Raw genomic sequence first — 17137 nt, forward strand, 5'->3', positions numbered from 1 at the left:
CACCCATGGCACCCCTGCCACTCCCCCACCTACAGTGCCTCCGGACCCCTCCCCCCTCTGCAGCCCCCACTCCTCTGCCCCTCCCCCACCCGCAGCACCTCCCGACCCTTCCCCATCCGGGGCCCCCCCCACTTCCTCCCCCTCCACCCGCAGCATCTACAGACACCCTCCCCCATCCGCAGTCCCCCCCGCACCTGCTACATTCTGTACATCGTGCCCTGCAGGTGCTGTTCACGCCGTCGCAAGGGGCTGCGCCTCCTTCACCATCGCACGCCCTTTCATTGTGCAATATTTAACCACTAACAAAGGAATGCAAGTAATACTCCATATAACACAAATATTGAACCCCATAAAGGCATGCAAGGGTTAAGGGGGCGTAGCCCCTTGCGACGGTGTGAAGAGCGCCCATAGGGCGCGATTAAGCACCTAGTTACTTGTTATGAGAGAAAAGAAAACAATACATGCAGAATAGACAGGACAAGTCTTAGATATTTTCATACCTCCCAACAATTGAAGAACTGTAACTGGGACAGGAGATGTAACAGGGGTTGTGGCTGCTGCACACCAGGGGGCAAATGTAATTGCTGGAGGTGCGGGATGCCGGCCGGTCTTGGATGTTTTTTTAAAGCAGAAATCATTTACCAGGTATGGTTTTGCCTTTTAAATGATTTCCGCTTTAAAAAAGTTCTGTAACCGGCGGCATACCACACCTCTGCCAAACTTGGACCCTATTACATATGCCCACATAAGTTTTGACTAATTATTGAAGGCAAGTCCCCTGCTCCACAGCAGAAAAAATACCATTTTGTTGCTTCATGCAGGGACCTGTGGGTGTCAGGTGAATACCTCTCAATACCCCCGGCAAAATGTGCCGATCATGGTACTGTTCTCTAAAATTAGGACTGTCTAACCAAAACTGGTATGGTTGGAAGGTTGGAGCCTATGCACAGTTTAGAAATGGAGCCTTACTAATCACTAAACCACAGATAAAACTATTTAACATAGTAACATAGTAACATGGTATCTAAGGTTGAAAAAAGACAATTGTCCATCGAGTTCAACCTGTTTGTGGTCTCCTGTGCAGTATTATTTTTGGACTAAATTTTGTCTGATGCTGATGTCAGCCATTGTGTTTTATTCCTCTTTTTGTTTTTAATAACTATAGTGTGTGACTATGCACCATAACCCTGGATTTCCTTATCCATTAGGAATTTATCTAATCTATTCTTAAAGGTGTTGACTGAGTCTGCCATTCCAACTCTCTCAGGCAGGGAATTCCAAACACGTATTGCCCTTACTGTTAAAAAACCTTTTTGCCGCTTTATGCGGAATCTCCACTAACCTAAGCAAGTGTCCACGTGTCCTCTGTGCTGATCTTACCAGAAACAGATCCCACGCAAGCTCTGTGTATTGTCCTCTTATATATTTGTAGATGTTGATCATGTCCCCACTTAGTCTTCTCTTTTACAGTGTAAACATGCCTATCCTTGCAAGCCTTTCCTCGTATTCCAGCGTCTCCATGCCCTTAATTAATTTGGTCGCCCGCCTCTGAACTTTTTCGAGCTCCAGGATATCCTTTTTGTAGTATGGTGCCCAAAATTGTACACAGTATTCAAGATGTGGCCTCACAAGTGATTTATATAATGGGAGTATAACACTCTCATCCCTTGCATCAATTCCACGTTTTATGCCTGCTAATATCTTATTAGCCTTCTTTGCTGCAATCCTACTTTCGGTACTGCTGCTTAGTTTGCTATCTATGTGAACACCTAAGTCTTTTTTCCAGTACAGAATCTAATATTACTCCAACTAGTATGTAGGTGTTCTTTTTGTTCTTGTTACCACAGTGCATTACCTTACACTTGTCTGTGTTGAAGCTCATTCTCCATTTGGATGCCCATGCTTCTAGTTTAACTAAGTCGTTCTGAAGAGACTCAGCATCCCCCTTCCGTATTTATAACCTTACACAATTTGGTATCTTCTGCAAAAATTGACACCATGCTCTCTAGACCTACTGTTAGGTCGTTAATGAAAATGTTGAACAATAGTTGTCACGATCCGGGTATCTGGACGCCATTATTTGCCTTTCAGATGTCTCTTGAGGCTGGCTCAGCGTTCCAGGGCCGGATTTCATCTGTGATACTGATGTCCACATTCTGCTTCCCTCTCCTGTCACCCTGAGACGCTGTCACAGCGGCGCCATGTTTACTTCCTGAATGGCGTCTCCCGTCCTCCGCGGCCTCCGCCGCCGTTCCTGTGTTTCAGTATACAGGATATCAGAGTGGCGCCTCATGCCAGCCGCGGCCTCCGCTGTCGTCCACGTGGTTCTAGTGTGCAGTCATCAGTCTGGCGTCTCCTGTCTGCTGTGGCCGGCGCCGCCATTGCTGCTAAGTTTCCACATGGATTACCAAACCAACTTTCCCTCCAAATGACTACATGGGCGTAGCCATGTTGGATTCTGTCACCTGCTCAATTTCCACCAATCCGTTGCTCCACTGAAATCTGCATAATTGCCTAGCCAATCCCTTCCTTGCTGCAGGTATAAGTATTCTGTGCCTGAGCAAGGAAGGCGTCAGTGCTTTGGTTGTCAAACCTAGTTCCAGTCTGTCTCTTTCCTGTGGTTGTTTTCCAGGTTCCAGTTCCTGTCTCCAAGCTTCCACTAAAGAGACCCGCTCCAGTCTACCACCTGCGGTGCAGCCTGACTCTCCAGTCCTCTGGGACTCATCTGTTTCCAGCTACAGATTCACCTGCTTCCAGCATTTAGCTTCCAGCAGATATCAGCTCTTCTTAAAGTGCCGGTACCATTTCTGCAGATTTCCATTTACCACCGGTACTAATATTTCACCGTTCTCAAGCTTCATTTATCGCTCTCAAGCTTCATTTATTATTTGGCTGGTTCCATCCAGTATCCACTCCGTGTCTACATCTGTCTGGTTCCAACCAGTACCCACAGCAGCCACTTTATCTACAGCAGCCCAGCTTCCCATGGAACATCAGCTGGTATGATCCTGGGCTATCTCCATTACTACAGTCGGGCCTGGTAAGGACTTTCCATCTAGAGGTCAATAAAAACTGTACCCATACTACCAGAGCCCTGTGGCCATTGCCATCCTGTAGTACCCAGGAACTGTGTTATATTACTGCTGATTTTACGTTTCTCTTTTATTACTGCTGTGTTGCATGGAGTTTGTCAAATAAACATCATTGACTTTTATCTTGGTTGTCGTGGTCACGCCTTCGGGCAATCTCTCTACGTGTAACTTACATGTCCAGGGGTCTGATACAACCTCCCAGGTTTCACTACACCTCAGCCCCTACAACTGAGGCTGCCTCCCGTCAGCTCAGGCCCTCAGTTGTGACAGTAAGCCCTGACCATATGAATCCAGCCGGAGACCAGGATCAAGCGGCCAGGCCGATGCAAGAACTGGCAGCCAGACTCGAACATCAGGAGGCTGCACAGGGCCACATCATCCGCTGTCTCCAGGATCTCTCTACTCGGCTGGATGGGATTCAGACAACCCTCCGTGGATCAGGCGCGTCCGGTGCGTCACCCACAGTGACTCCAGCTGTAACCCCAATTACCTTACCCATTTCTGCTCCACGTCTTCATCTTCCAACGCCAGCAAAATTTGACGGATCTCCAAGATTCTGCAGGGGATTTCTCAACCAGTGTGAGATCCATCTTGAGCTACAACCTGGCAATTTCCCCAGTGATCGTACTAAAATTGCCTACATTATTTCTCTTCTCAGTGGCTCAGCCCTTGACACTGGGCATCACCGTTATGGGAGAAGTCTGATACCCTGCTGTCCTCCTATACTGACTTTGTAACAACATTCAGGCGTATCTTCGACGAGCCAGGCCGGGTAACTTCAGCTTCATCTGAGATTCTCCGTTTACGCCAGGGATTGCGTACTGTAGGACAGTATCTTATACAGTTCAAGATCCTGGCATCCGAACTGGCATGGAACGACGAGGCCCTGTATGCTGCATTCTGGCATGGCTTATCAGAGCGCATCAAGGATGAGTTAGCTACCAGAGACTTGCCCTCTAAGTTAGATGAGCTAATCTCACTATGCACGAAAGTTGATCTACGGTTCAGAGAAAGAGCAACTGAGCGTGGAAGATCATCTGCTCCAAAATCTTCTGCTCCTCCTCGTCAACCGTCTCCATCCAAAGATGAGCCCATGCAAATTGGTCGTTCCCGTCTATCTCCTGCTGAGCGCCGAAGACGTCTTTCTGAGTCTCTCTGTCTTTACTGTGCAGCTCCGTCTCACACCATCAATGCCTGTCCCAAACGTCCGGGAAACTTCAAATCCTAGCTCGCCAGGGAGAGGGCCGGCTAGGAGTAATGATCTCCTCTCCATCTCCTCATGATTGTAACCTCCCAGTCTCGCTTCAAATTGCTCAACGTTACAGGAACGTCATTGCCCTCCTAGATTCCGGAGCAGCTGGGAATTTCATGACTGAAGCATATGTTAAACGGTGGTCCCTACCCACCGAGAGACTTCCCTCGTCCATTTCCTTGACTGCCGTGGATGGCAGTAAGATTTTTGACGCAGTTATTTCTCTAAGGACTCTATCAGTTCGTCTGAGAGTGGGAGTTCTTCATTCAGAATTTATTTCTTTTCTAGTGATTCCAAGAGCCACACATCCAGTGGTTTTGGGCCTTCCATGGCTCATCTCCACAATCCATCGATTGACTGGACGACTACGCAAATACTGGCATGGGGTCCCTCCTGTGCTGAGACATGTTTGTTTAAAGTACTTCCTGTTTGTTCTTCCTCCTCCAGGTCGTCTGATGTTCCACCTCCTCCATATCAAGACTACACGGATGTGTTCAGTAAAGCTTCTGCTGATGTCCTTCCTCCTCATAGGGATTGGGACTGTCCAATTGATCTCATCCCAGGGAAGGTTCCACCTCGAGGCCGAACTTATCCATTGTCCTTACCAGAGACGCATTCCATGGAGGAGTACATCAAAGAGAATCTGGCGAAGGGTTTTATTCGACCTTCCTCTTCTCCAGCGGCCGTGCATCGACTACAGAGGTTTGAACGACATTACCATCAAAAACCAATATCCTTTACCCCTGATTACAGAGCTCTTCGATAGAGTTAGCGGAGCAACCATCTTTACAAAGTTGGATTTGAGGGGTGCCTACAATCTCATCCGGATCCGTGAGGGTGACGAGTGGAAGACCGCCTTTAACACCCGTGATGGACATTATGAGTACCTCGTCATGCCCTTCGGATTGAGCAACGCTCCAGCTGTCTTCCAGCATTTCGTGAATGAGATCTTCAGAGACATCTTATACCGCCATGTCGTGGTTTATCTAGATGATATCCTTATCTTTGCCAATAATCTAGAGGAACATCGTTTCTGGGTAAAGGAGGTTCTGTCCCGTCTCCGTGTCAATCATCTCTATTGCAAATTAGAGAAATGTGTCTTTGAAGTCAAATCCATTCCGTTTCTAGGTTACATTGTGTCCTGTTCCGGACTAGAGATGGATCCTGAGAAACTACAAGCAATCCAGAATTGGCCGATACACTTAACCCTCAAAGGGGTCCAGAGGTTCTTAGGGTTCGCCAATTACTACAGAAAGTTTATACGAGACTTTTCCACCATTGTGGCGCCTATCACTGCGATGACTAAGAAGGGTGCTAACCCGTCCAAGTGGTCTGAAGAAGCTATGCAAGCTTTTCATCTATTAAAACAACGGTTCATCTCTGCACCAGTTCTGAAACAGCCCGACATCGACTCTCCTTTTATCTTAGAGGTGGATGCCTCCTCCGTTGGAGTAGGAGCGGTGTTATCCCAGAGGGCTAAAGATGGCCATCTACATCCTTGCAGTTTCTTCTCCCGGAAGTTCTCCCCAGCTGAGCGCAACTATGCCATTGGCGACCAGGAGTTGCTAGCCATCAAGCTCGCTCTAGAGGAGTGGAGATATCTGTTGGAGGGAGCTTCTCATTCAATCACTATACTTACCGACCACAAGAATCTTTTATATCTGAAAAGCGCACAATGTCTTAACCCTCGTCAGGCTAGATGGGCACTTTTCTTTTCCAGGTTTGACTTTAAACTCCAGTTCTGTCCGGGCTCTCAGAATCGCAAGGCCGATGCCCTTTCCCGCTCATGGGAGCAAGAAAATGAGTCAGAGTCTTCAGACAAGCATCCTATTATTAATCCGTTGGCATTCTCCACGGTAGGGATGGACTCTACGCCCCCACCAGGGAAAAGTTTTGTGAAGCCGCTGTTAAGGAAGAAGCTCATGCATTGGGCTCATGCTTCCCGTTTTGGCGGACATACAGGCATTCAAAAGACTCTTGAGTTTATCTCTAGGTCCTATTGGTGGCCAACTCTGAAGAAGGACGTCATGGAGTTTATTGCATCTTGCCCAAAGTGTGCCCAACACAAAGTATCCCGCCAGTCTCCTGCGGGGCAACTGGTTCCATTGTCTGTTCCCCGTCGACCGTGGACCCATTTGTCGATGGACTTTGTTACAGACCTGCCTATGTGCAACAAGTTCAATACCATCTGGGTGGTAGTTGACCGGTTCACCAAGATGGCACATTTCATTCCTCTCACCGGTCTTCCGTCAGCTTCCAAGTTGGCTCAAGTGTTCATACAAGAGATCTTCCGACTCCACGGTCTTTCTGAAGAGATCATCTCAGATCGAGGAGTACAATTCGTAGCCAAATTCTGGCGAAGTTTATGTCAAGTTCTCCAAGTCAAACTAAAGTTTTCCACAGCTTACCATCCTCAGACCAATGGTCAAACTGAGAGGGTGAATCAGGACTTGGAGACCTTCCTCTGCATCTATGTGTCTTCCTCTCAAGATGATTGGGTTCAACTACTTCCCTGGGCCGAGTTCTGTCATAGCAACCAATATCATTCCTCATCTTCTTCAACACCATTCTTCACTAACTATGGATTCCACCCTAAAGTTCCAGAATTCCAACCGCTTCCAGCAACTTCTGTTCCAGCAGTGGATATCACCTTGCGACAGTTTGCAAACAACTGGAAGAATGTACGAGCGGCTCTGCTCAAAGCATCGTTCAGGTACAAGAAGTTTGCTGATAAGAAGCGTAGAGCAGTTCCTGCTCTCAAGGTGGGTGATCGTGTGTGGTTGTCCACGAAGAATTTGAGGTTAAGAGTTCCCAGCATGAAGTTTGCACCTCGTTACATCGGTCCTTTCAAAATTGAACAAGTCATCAATCCTGTTGCTTACAGACTCCAGTTACCTCCCTTCTTGAAAATACCCAGGACATTCCATGTTTCCCTGTTGAAACCGCTGATCCTGAATCGGTTTCATTCTACACTTCCTCCGGCTCCGAAAGTCCAAACTCAACGGGGAGTTGAGTATGAAGTTGCCAAGATTCTGGACTCACGTCACCGTTACGGTCAATTACAGTATCTTATTGACTGGAAGGGCTATGGTCCTGAGGAACGCTCTTGGACCAATGCTTCAGATGTCCATGCTCCTGCCTTGGTCCGGAATTTCCACTCCAAGTTTCCTCAGAAGCCGAAGAAGTGTCCTGGGGCCACTCCTAAAGGGGGGGGGTGCTGTCACGATCCGGGTATCTGGACGCCATTACTTGCCTTTCAGATGTCTCTTGAGGCTGGCTCAGCGTTCCAGGGCCGGATTTCATCTGTGATACTGATGTCCACATTCTGCTTCCCTCTCCTGTCACCCTGAGACGCTGTCACAGCGGCGCCATGTTTACTTCCTGAATGGCGTCTCCCATCCTCCGCGGCCTCCGCCGCCGTTCCTGTGTTTCAGTATACAGGATATCAGAGTGGCGCCTCATTTCAGCCGCGGCCTCCGCTGTCGTCCACGTGGTTCTAGTGTGCAGTCATCAGTCTGGCGTCTCCTGTCTGCTGTGGCCGGCGCCGCCATTGCTGCTAAGTTTCCACATGGATTACCAAACCAACTTTCCCTCCAAATGACTACATGGGCGTAGCCATGTTGGATTCTGTCACCTGCTCAATTTCCACCAATCCGTTGCTCCACTGAAATCTGCATAATTGCCTAGCCAATCCCTTCCTTGCTGCAGGTATAAGTATTCTGTGCCTGAGCAAGGAAGGCGTCAGTGCTTTGGTTGTCAAACCTAGTTCCAGTCTGTCTCTTTCCTGTGGTTGTTTTCCAGGTTCCAGTTCCTGTCTCCAAGCTTCCACTAAAGAGACCCGCTCCAGTCTACCACCTGCGGTGCAGCCTGACTCTCCAGTCCTCTGGGACTCATCTGTTTCCAGCTACAGATTCACCTGCTTCCAGCATTTAGCTTCCAGCAGATATCAGCTCTTCTTAAAGTGCCGGTACCATTTCTGCAGATTTCCATTTACCACCGGTACTAATATTTCACCGTTCTCAAGCTTCATTTATCGCTCTCAAGCTTCATTTATTATTTGGCTGGTTCCATCCAGTATCCACTCCGTGTCTACATCTGTCTGGTTCCAACCAGTACCCACAGCAGCCACTTTATCTACAGCAGCCCAGCTTCCCATGGAACATCAGCTGGTATGATCCTGGGCTATCTCCATTACTACAGTCGGGCCTGGTAAGGACTTTCCATCTAGAGGTCAATAAAAACTGTACCCATACTACCAGAGCCCTGTGGCCATTGCCATCCTGTAGTACCCAGGAACTGTGTTATATTACTGCTGATTTTACGTTTCTCTTTTATTACTGCTGTGTTGCATGGAGTTTGTCAAATAAACATCATTGACTTTTATCTTGGTTGTCGTGGTCACGCCTTCGGGCAATCTCTCTACGTGTAACTTACATGTCCAGGGGTCTGATACAACCTCCAAGGTTTCACTACACCTCAGCCCCTACAACTGAGGCTGCCTCCCGTCAGCTCAGGCCCTCAGTTGTGACAATAGTGGTCCAAGTACAGACCCTTGTGGCACACCACTTAGCACTTTGGTCCAATTTGAAAACGATCCACTAACCACAACGCACTGCTCACTATTATCTAACCAATTTCTGACCCAAGTGCATATTGTGCTCCCTAGCCCTATTTCTTGTAGCTTATAGATAAGTCGCATGTATGGTACTGTGTCAAAAGCTTTGGCAAAGTCTAAAAAGATTACATCCACCTCCTTACCCTGATCAAGTTTCGCACTTACTGTTTCATAAAAGCCAAGTAAGTTGGTTTGACATGATCTGTCCTTCACAAATCCATGTTGATTCCTTTTAATGACCTTATTGGCTTCAAGGAACTTCTGAATACTATCCCTTAGAATACCTTCCAATACTTTCCCTACTATAGATGTAAGACTAACTGGTCTATAATTACCCGGTTCAGTTTAACTTCCCTTTTTGAATATTGGCAGTACTTGCGCCATACGCCAGTCTTTGGGAACCATACCTGATATAATGGAATCTGTAAAGATCAAAAATAGCGATCTTGCAAGTTCAGAGTGAAGCTCCATAAGAACCCTTTGGTGAATTCCATGGGGACCCGGTGATTTATTAATCTTTAAATTTTTGAATCGGTCACAGACTACAACCTCACTTAAATAAGCACTTAGCAGTGGGACATTATCTTTGTTGAGACTGTGTGTTAGTCCCTGCATTTGGTCCTCTCTTGTAAATACTGTTGAAAAAAACTAATTTAGTTTGTCTGCTATGTCATTATCATTTTTGATTAAGACTCCCAACTTGTCTTTTAAATGGCCTATACTCTCCTTCTTTAATCTCATGCTGTTGATATATTTAAAAAAAATTGGGATTCGATTTGCTTTCCTTTGCTACTAGTTTTTCAGTTTCTACTTTAGCCGTTCTTTTTTGCATATTTTATTACAATCCTTATAGTGCAGAAATGACTCCGCATTCCCGTCAGATTTGTATTTTTTGAATGCTCGCCTTTTCTTGCCCATTGGTTCCTTTATCTTTTTGTTAAGCCACATTGGTTTGGGATTGTTATTCCTTTTTTTGCTGCTCATGGGAATAAATCTGCGAGTATTTTTAACTAGCAGTAACTTTAATACATCCCATTTCTCCGTAGTATTTTTCCCTTGAAACAAAATTTCCCATTCAATGTCCCTTAAAGCTTACCTCATCATGTCAAAGTTGGCTTTGCTAAAGTATAGAGTACTAGTTAAACCAGTATAGGACTGCTTATGAAACCTGATATTGAATGTGACCATATAGTGGTCGCTGTTTCCTTTGGGCTCCCCTACTATAATATTTGATACCAATTCCCTATTGTTTGTTAATACCAGGTCTAAGATTGCATTGTACCTAGTTGGTTCCTCAATTAATTGAACAAAGTAGTTATCATTTAGTGTGTTTAAAAACATATTACCCCTAGCAGTATCACATTAATCGTTTTTCCAGTTTAACTCTGGATAGTTAAAATCTCCCATCACTACTATGTCTCCTACTCCTGCTGCTCTTTCAATTTGCTTCAGTAACAAATCCTCATCAGACACATTAATACCAGGCGGCCTGTAGCATAACCCAGTGCCGTAACTAGGCAGTTTAGTGCTGTGTGCAAGGAACGGCATTGGCGCCCCCCATGCAAGATAGGGGCAGTGCGCTCCGTAGGCGCGTGAAAAATATATAGGTGCATGGCTTCATGGGGAAGGGGCGTGGCCACAAAATAATACCAATTCATACTACGGTGCACAGTAGTCTCCATTATTCAAATTACGCTGCACAGGTAGAGCCCCTTTTACACATTACGGCAGACAGAGTCCCCTTTTTACACATTACGGCAGACATCGTCCCCTTTTTATACATTACGGCATACAGCGTCCCCCTTTTGCACATTACGGCAGACAGCGTCCCCCTTTTACACATTACGGCAGACAGCGTTCCCTTTTTTACACATTACGGCAGACAGAGTCCCCTTTTTACACATTACGGCAGACAGCATCCCCCTTTTTACACATTACGGCAGACAGCGCCCCCCTTTTTACACATTACGGCAAACAGAGTCCCCTTTTTACACATTAAAGCAGACAGCGTAGAGCGCAGAGTAGGGAGCAATGTTGGTGGGTGAATGAGGGTAAAAGAGAGAGTGGGTGTAGGGATCAGTGAGGGTGAGAGTAGAGAGCAATGTTGGTGGGTGAGTGAGGGTAACAGAGAGAGTGGGTGTAGGGATCAGTGAGGGTGAGAGTAGGGAGCAATGTTGGTGGGTGAGTGAGGGTAACAGAGAGAGTGAGTGTGGACGCGGTAGCATGTGGCTGCTGGAGTCGGAGAGCTAAATGAGTGAACCACGCGGTCAGGAGAGAGGCTGCTGTGTAGATAGGAGACGGAGGAGAGGTGCAGATGAGACCGGCTCAGGAAGAAGTAATCCGTCAGGCAACATCGCGGGCGGCACAGGGCCATGCACCTCCACTGGCGGGGACAGGCACCTCCGCGGGTGCCGTGGGTAAAGGCACTTCCGCCTATGTGAAGAGAAACCTCCGCCAGCGGGGTCAGTCAGCATCGCGGGCGGCCACAGGGCCATGCACCTCCGCTGGCGGGGACAGGCACCTGCGCTGGTAAGGGCAGGTAACATCGTGGGCGGCGACCAGCATCATGAAGGGGACTCGGATGCGGCAGCGATGGGAAGCCTGTGTGCTGCAGCGACGGGGGACGGCGGCGCCTACAGGGTAAATACTAGTACCCTGCTTGCCCGCTTCCTGTGTGTGCTAGCGGACGCGCCCCCAGTGCACATGCGCTGTGTGCAACACACTGCTAGCACACACCTAGTTACGGCACTGGCATAACCCCAATACTAACTTTTTTATTCCATCACCCCTGCATGCAATTTCAACCCATAACGTCTCAATAGTATTTACAGTCCCCTCTTGAATATCTTCCCGTATATCAGGTTTTAAGGACGGCTTTACGTAAAGACATACCCCACCACCCTGTTCGTTTAATCTGTCTCTCCTGAACAGCATATAACCCTCTAGATTGTCCAATCATGAGATTCGTCCCACCAAGTTTCAGTAATGCCTATAATATTTTTTTGTTTGCTAGCTGCAAGGATTTCTAGTTTGCCATTTTTACCTGTAAGGCTTTTAGCGTTTACAGACATACAATTAAGATAAGTATTTCCCCTTGTGCTAGGGACATCATTCTCTTTATGCAGCATCGATGACCCGTAATTGTTAATAGTTAGCGTTTTGGTAAAACATTTTTTAATACCCATGTTAATACCCTTGCCGGCTGTTCTTTCCCTCCCCCCTACTCATCCCCCATTTTGTTCACTACCACCATCCCCACTATTCTCACTGCAAGACCCGCGGCACCCTGCAGCCCTGACACCTTGCTACCCTGGCCCGGTGGCGGCAGCAGCAACGGGGGGATCGGGCAACGGTGCCAACGGCTCACTACAACCTTCAGCGGCAGCGGGAAGGGGGGATCGGGCAGCATTGCCCGCAGCTCACAATACCGTGGGGGGCGGGTTGGGCAGCATTACTGCCTAGCAAGAACTAACAAGCATGACACCCAGTGCATGAAATACCTGAGACAGACAAGAAAGAAAAAGACCCTTGGCTGGCGCACTCATTACATAAGAAATTTGTTGAGAAAAAGGCTTATTATTATTATTATTATTATTATTATTACATTTTATTTATAAGGCGCCACATGTGTTTCGCAGCGCCGTACAAAGGACAGTACAGGGGACAAAACATTCCATTACAGTAAATAAATAACAGAAATAGAGTACAGGTAACACAGCACCACACATTCTCAAGACATAATACAGCTAAGATGCAAGTATTGAGGGAGTGATCATCGTACTAATAGAGGCTGGTGGCCATAGATGGAGATGAGCCTTTACTAGCAGGATAAAGAGCTGTGAGTGAAATGTGTTGAGACGAGGGCTTAGATAACAAGAGGAAAGAGGGCCCTGCTCTTAAGAGCTAACAATCTATTGGGGAGGAGCGACAGACAGATGACAAGAGGTGCAGGCAAGTGGGAGGTAGCCTGATGGCAGTATGCAAGCAAAGCTGAGATGTTCACGGCATGAGGCAGGGGGGTGGAGGCGCGGCTTATATTAAAACGTAACCTTTATTAGGACTATCTTTTAAGACACAATACCCCCTGAAAGTATGTTGGGAGTGAAAATTATTAAATAACATAAATAAATAATTAATCTATAATAAAAATAAAGATTTTCCAATTATATTTGTGGCTCAATGCCAGATATGCAACAGGATTCATTCTAAGTCCTAGGGGTATATTTACTAAGCTCCCAATTTTGACCGATTTGGTGTTTTTTGATCAAAGTGTCATCTCGGGACTACTACTAAACTAAAATCTCGGCAGTGATGAGGCCATTCGTAACTTTTTGGTAGTCAAAGAATAAAAATACGAATAAATACACCATTGGTCAAATGCGGCTGTTTAGGTATACAACTCGGTAATTTACTAAAAATTGTATTTCCCAAACACTGCCGTGAAAAAATACAATTCGTAAAAAAAAGCAGTTTTAAAACAGGCCTGCTTTTTTTTACCGTGTTCTGATAGTCATCATAGGTGTGCACACGGGGGGTACCTGGTGCGCACAGGCACCCCCTAATGTCCGGCACCTTGCACGCTGCCTGCTACAGCACAGTGATAGCCAAGCATGCAGTCCATTGCTGTGCCTCCCCCTACCGCTGCGCCCGGCGCCCGCTAATAAATGCTGACAGTTAGTGTACTTTACGTGCCGGCGGCCTCACAGGGGAGGACTGAAGTCATCTGTGATTATATCACAGCGTGCGTCCGCCCATGCTCTCCTCCCAGCCGTTGCGCTCTCCTCCTGCACGCGCTCAGTCTCAATCCTAGTGTGCAGCCAAGCCACAGCCAGCGTTCCTCTCATGGGGACTCGGAGCCGCCGCTGGAGGACACATTCTGCTAGGGCAGTTCAGCAGAGACTCTGTCACTGAGATGGACAGTAAGTCACTGTTTCTGATATCTTGGGTTCCAATACCAATAGCCACAGTAATATAGCCAAATTTATAAATATCCTTCCCAATCATCATACATACAAGTATTAGAGATCCAATGAAAAAAAAATGCAAAGATAATAAATAATATAATATGAATGTGACATCAGTATTTGAAGTATAATTTTTTTTCTTGCAGCCATACTTATGCTACCAGTGGTGAATTTGCCATAAGTTACCCAAGGCACGTGCTGTGTGGCGTAATCTGAATTTCGGCTCTTACTGTGTGGCGTAATATGAATTTTGGCTCTTACTGTGTGGCGTAATATGATTTTCGCTTCATACTGTGTGGCGTAATATGAATTTCGCCTCATACTGTGTGGCGTAATATGAATTTCGTCTCTTACTGTGTGGCGTAATATGATTTTCGGCTCATACTGTGTGGCGTAATATGAATTTCGGCTCCTACTGGGTGGCGTAATATGAATTTCGGCTCTTTCTGTGTGGCGTAATATGAATTTTGGCTCTTACTGTATGGCGTAATATGAATTTTGGCTCTTACTGTATGGCGTAATATGATTTTCGCCTCATATTGTGTGGCGTAATATTAATTTCGGCTCATACTGTGTGGCGTAATATGATTTTCGGCTCATACTGTGTGGCGTAATATGATTTTTGGCTCTTACTGTGTGGCGTAATATGATTTTCGCCTCTTACTGTGTGGCGTAATATGATTTTTGCCTCATACTGTGTGACGTAATATGATTTTCGGCTCTTACTGTGTGGCGTAATATGATTTTTGGCTCATACTGTGTGGCGTAATATGATTTTTGGCTCATACTGTGTGACGTAATATGATTTTTGGCTCATACTGTGTGACGTAATATGAATTTCGGCTCCTACTGGGTGGCGTAATATGAATTTCGGCTCATACCGTGTGGTGTAATGTGAATTTCGGCTCATACTGTGTGGCATCACGTGAATTTTGGCTCATATTGTGTGGCGTAATGTGAATAAGGGGCACTAATGTCAGTAGCTGGTGAGCATGGGGACATATGTGACAAATGCTGGTATCCTGCAGAGGAGGAGGGGTCTGATGGCATAGAAAGAGGCAGATGTGGCTCTTATGGCACATGTGTACATTTTAAACGTTACTTGTGTTATGTTAAAACTCAAACGTTTGGCCCCGTAAATCTCCCGTACTTTTTAGGATGGCCCACTCAAAATCAGGGTGTAGGTGCTGGAGGGTGCAGGGGTTGGTGATGGTGGGGAAGGGGGGTGGAATGTATATGCACCCAGGCCCACCACTCTCTGGTTCCGCCACTGGGTCAGGGATAGGTTGAGTAAGTGTAAGCAGCGGTAGGGTGCAGCGGCAGCTAGGACTCAGGGTTATGCTGTAGCGGACAGTCAGTACCGGCCGGTGGTCGCACAATTATGTTTCATTTTATTTCTCTGCTGTGTATTATATCTACTTGTATAATTAATAACTAGGGAGAAATTAGATTAAGCCATGTGACTTTACTGAGAAAATGTAAAATAGTGCTAGATATGTCCCTGGGTGGTGCACCCTCTAATAAAATTAGCTGCGCACGCATATGCAGGGACCCCACTAGACCACCAGGGCATGGGCACAGGTCGGTTTTCTCTCATAAAACCATTTTATTAAGCCCCCAGTACCCGGTGGTGAAGTCCAGCAGGGGGATAAGGCTTTGACCTGTAGCCCCTCCCCCAGCCCCAGGGCGCCATTTAGAGTAAATGTTCCCGCCCTGGAGCTGCATCTCTCTCTCTCCCTCACTCCCTGTCAGTGTTTGGGTGCCATTATAGCAAGCAGAGCTGATCCTGGGACTGTTTTGCAAATCCTCCTTTTTAAAGCCACCTGCCTGTCAGCATTGTGCATTTTACAGGACACTTAAGTATTCTACATGTCTGCTGACAGTGTTAGTTAAGAAAAAGTGCATTTAGTCAGGGTTATTTAGTACAAGTACCCTGTGATATACATCCAGTCTTTACTGTGCATTGTTATATCTATTAAGTGTATAGCTATACATAGTACTACTGTGTATTGCTAGTCCAGTGCAGTTTTATTGCATGTCATAATTTCTGCATTGTACAAACTGTGACTCTGTGTGTGTGCATATAGCTGCTGTGTGACCTCCATTTTGGTTATCTCACTCAGATTACTATCCCTATATTCTATAACCTGAGGGGGCTAAGTGTGTTAGGTTTATCATAATATAGGCAGTTCACAGGATATACTCAGTGTGTATTTTTCTCTTTAATTTTTAGTCACCATATACCTCTTGAATTCCCTGTTTGTGCTGATACACTACGCAGGGGGTTCTTGTCAGGTATTGTGCTGCTGATATTGTACTGTGTTGCCTTGCATTGAGCTTTTGATTATGTCAGCTACAAAGGGCAACGGAGCTGGGGCTGATCCCACATTGCGTGGTGTTGACGCTGCAGACACATTTGAGGATAACATAGCAGCTGAGGGTTCAGGTTCTGTGGGTTCCTTTCCCCCAGTGGGACTGTAGCAACGGGGGTGCAAAATGACCCACCTTGGGCTACCTTCTCCACACTATTGAATATGCTGGTAACTAGACTAACGCCCCCTATAGGACCTCCTGTGCCAGTACAACCGCTTATGGTCCCTGCGGTTAACCCGCCATGGGCAGATCAACTGTCCAATCAGTTACAGCAATTGAACCAATCACTGACTGCTCAAAAGTCTAACCCTCGCCCACCTAAGACCAAGGGGTCCTCTAAGCGGGCAATTACTTCCTCACAATCCACCAACGTCCCAGACACCTCGTCTGATGAGGATGGCGTTTATACGGACCCCACAGAGACTGATCCTGATGATTCTGATGGGGCAGTTGTTTCGCAGGTGGATGTTTCTGACTTGTTAGAGGCTATCAGGCTCATTCTTCAGGTTGATGATGAACCGGAGCCTGACGCTGCCCCTAAGAAACCGAACAGGTTTAAACGTCAGAAGGTGGTTAAACAAGTTTTACCTCACTCTGAACATTTAGTTGACATACGTCAGGAGTCCTTGGAAAATCCAGGAAAGAAGTTCACGCCTCACAAGAAGATGCTGGCTTGCTACCGCCTCGCTGCGGAGCTAAGTAAAAATTGGGAAACACCCCCTCCAGTGGATTTGCAGGTGGCACCGCTGGTAGTATCCTCAGCTCTGCCTGTAACTATCGTCACATCCTTGAGAAAGCCGTCGGACAAGCGTGTGGAGGTTTGTTTGAAGGCAATCTACAC

Source organism: Pseudophryne corroboree, chromosome 8 (genome assembly GCF_028390025.1).
Source record: "Pseudophryne corroboree isolate aPseCor3 chromosome 8, aPseCor3.hap2, whole genome shotgun sequence".
Taxonomy (NCBI): domain Eukaryota; kingdom Metazoa; phylum Chordata; class Amphibia; order Anura; family Myobatrachidae; genus Pseudophryne; species Pseudophryne corroboree.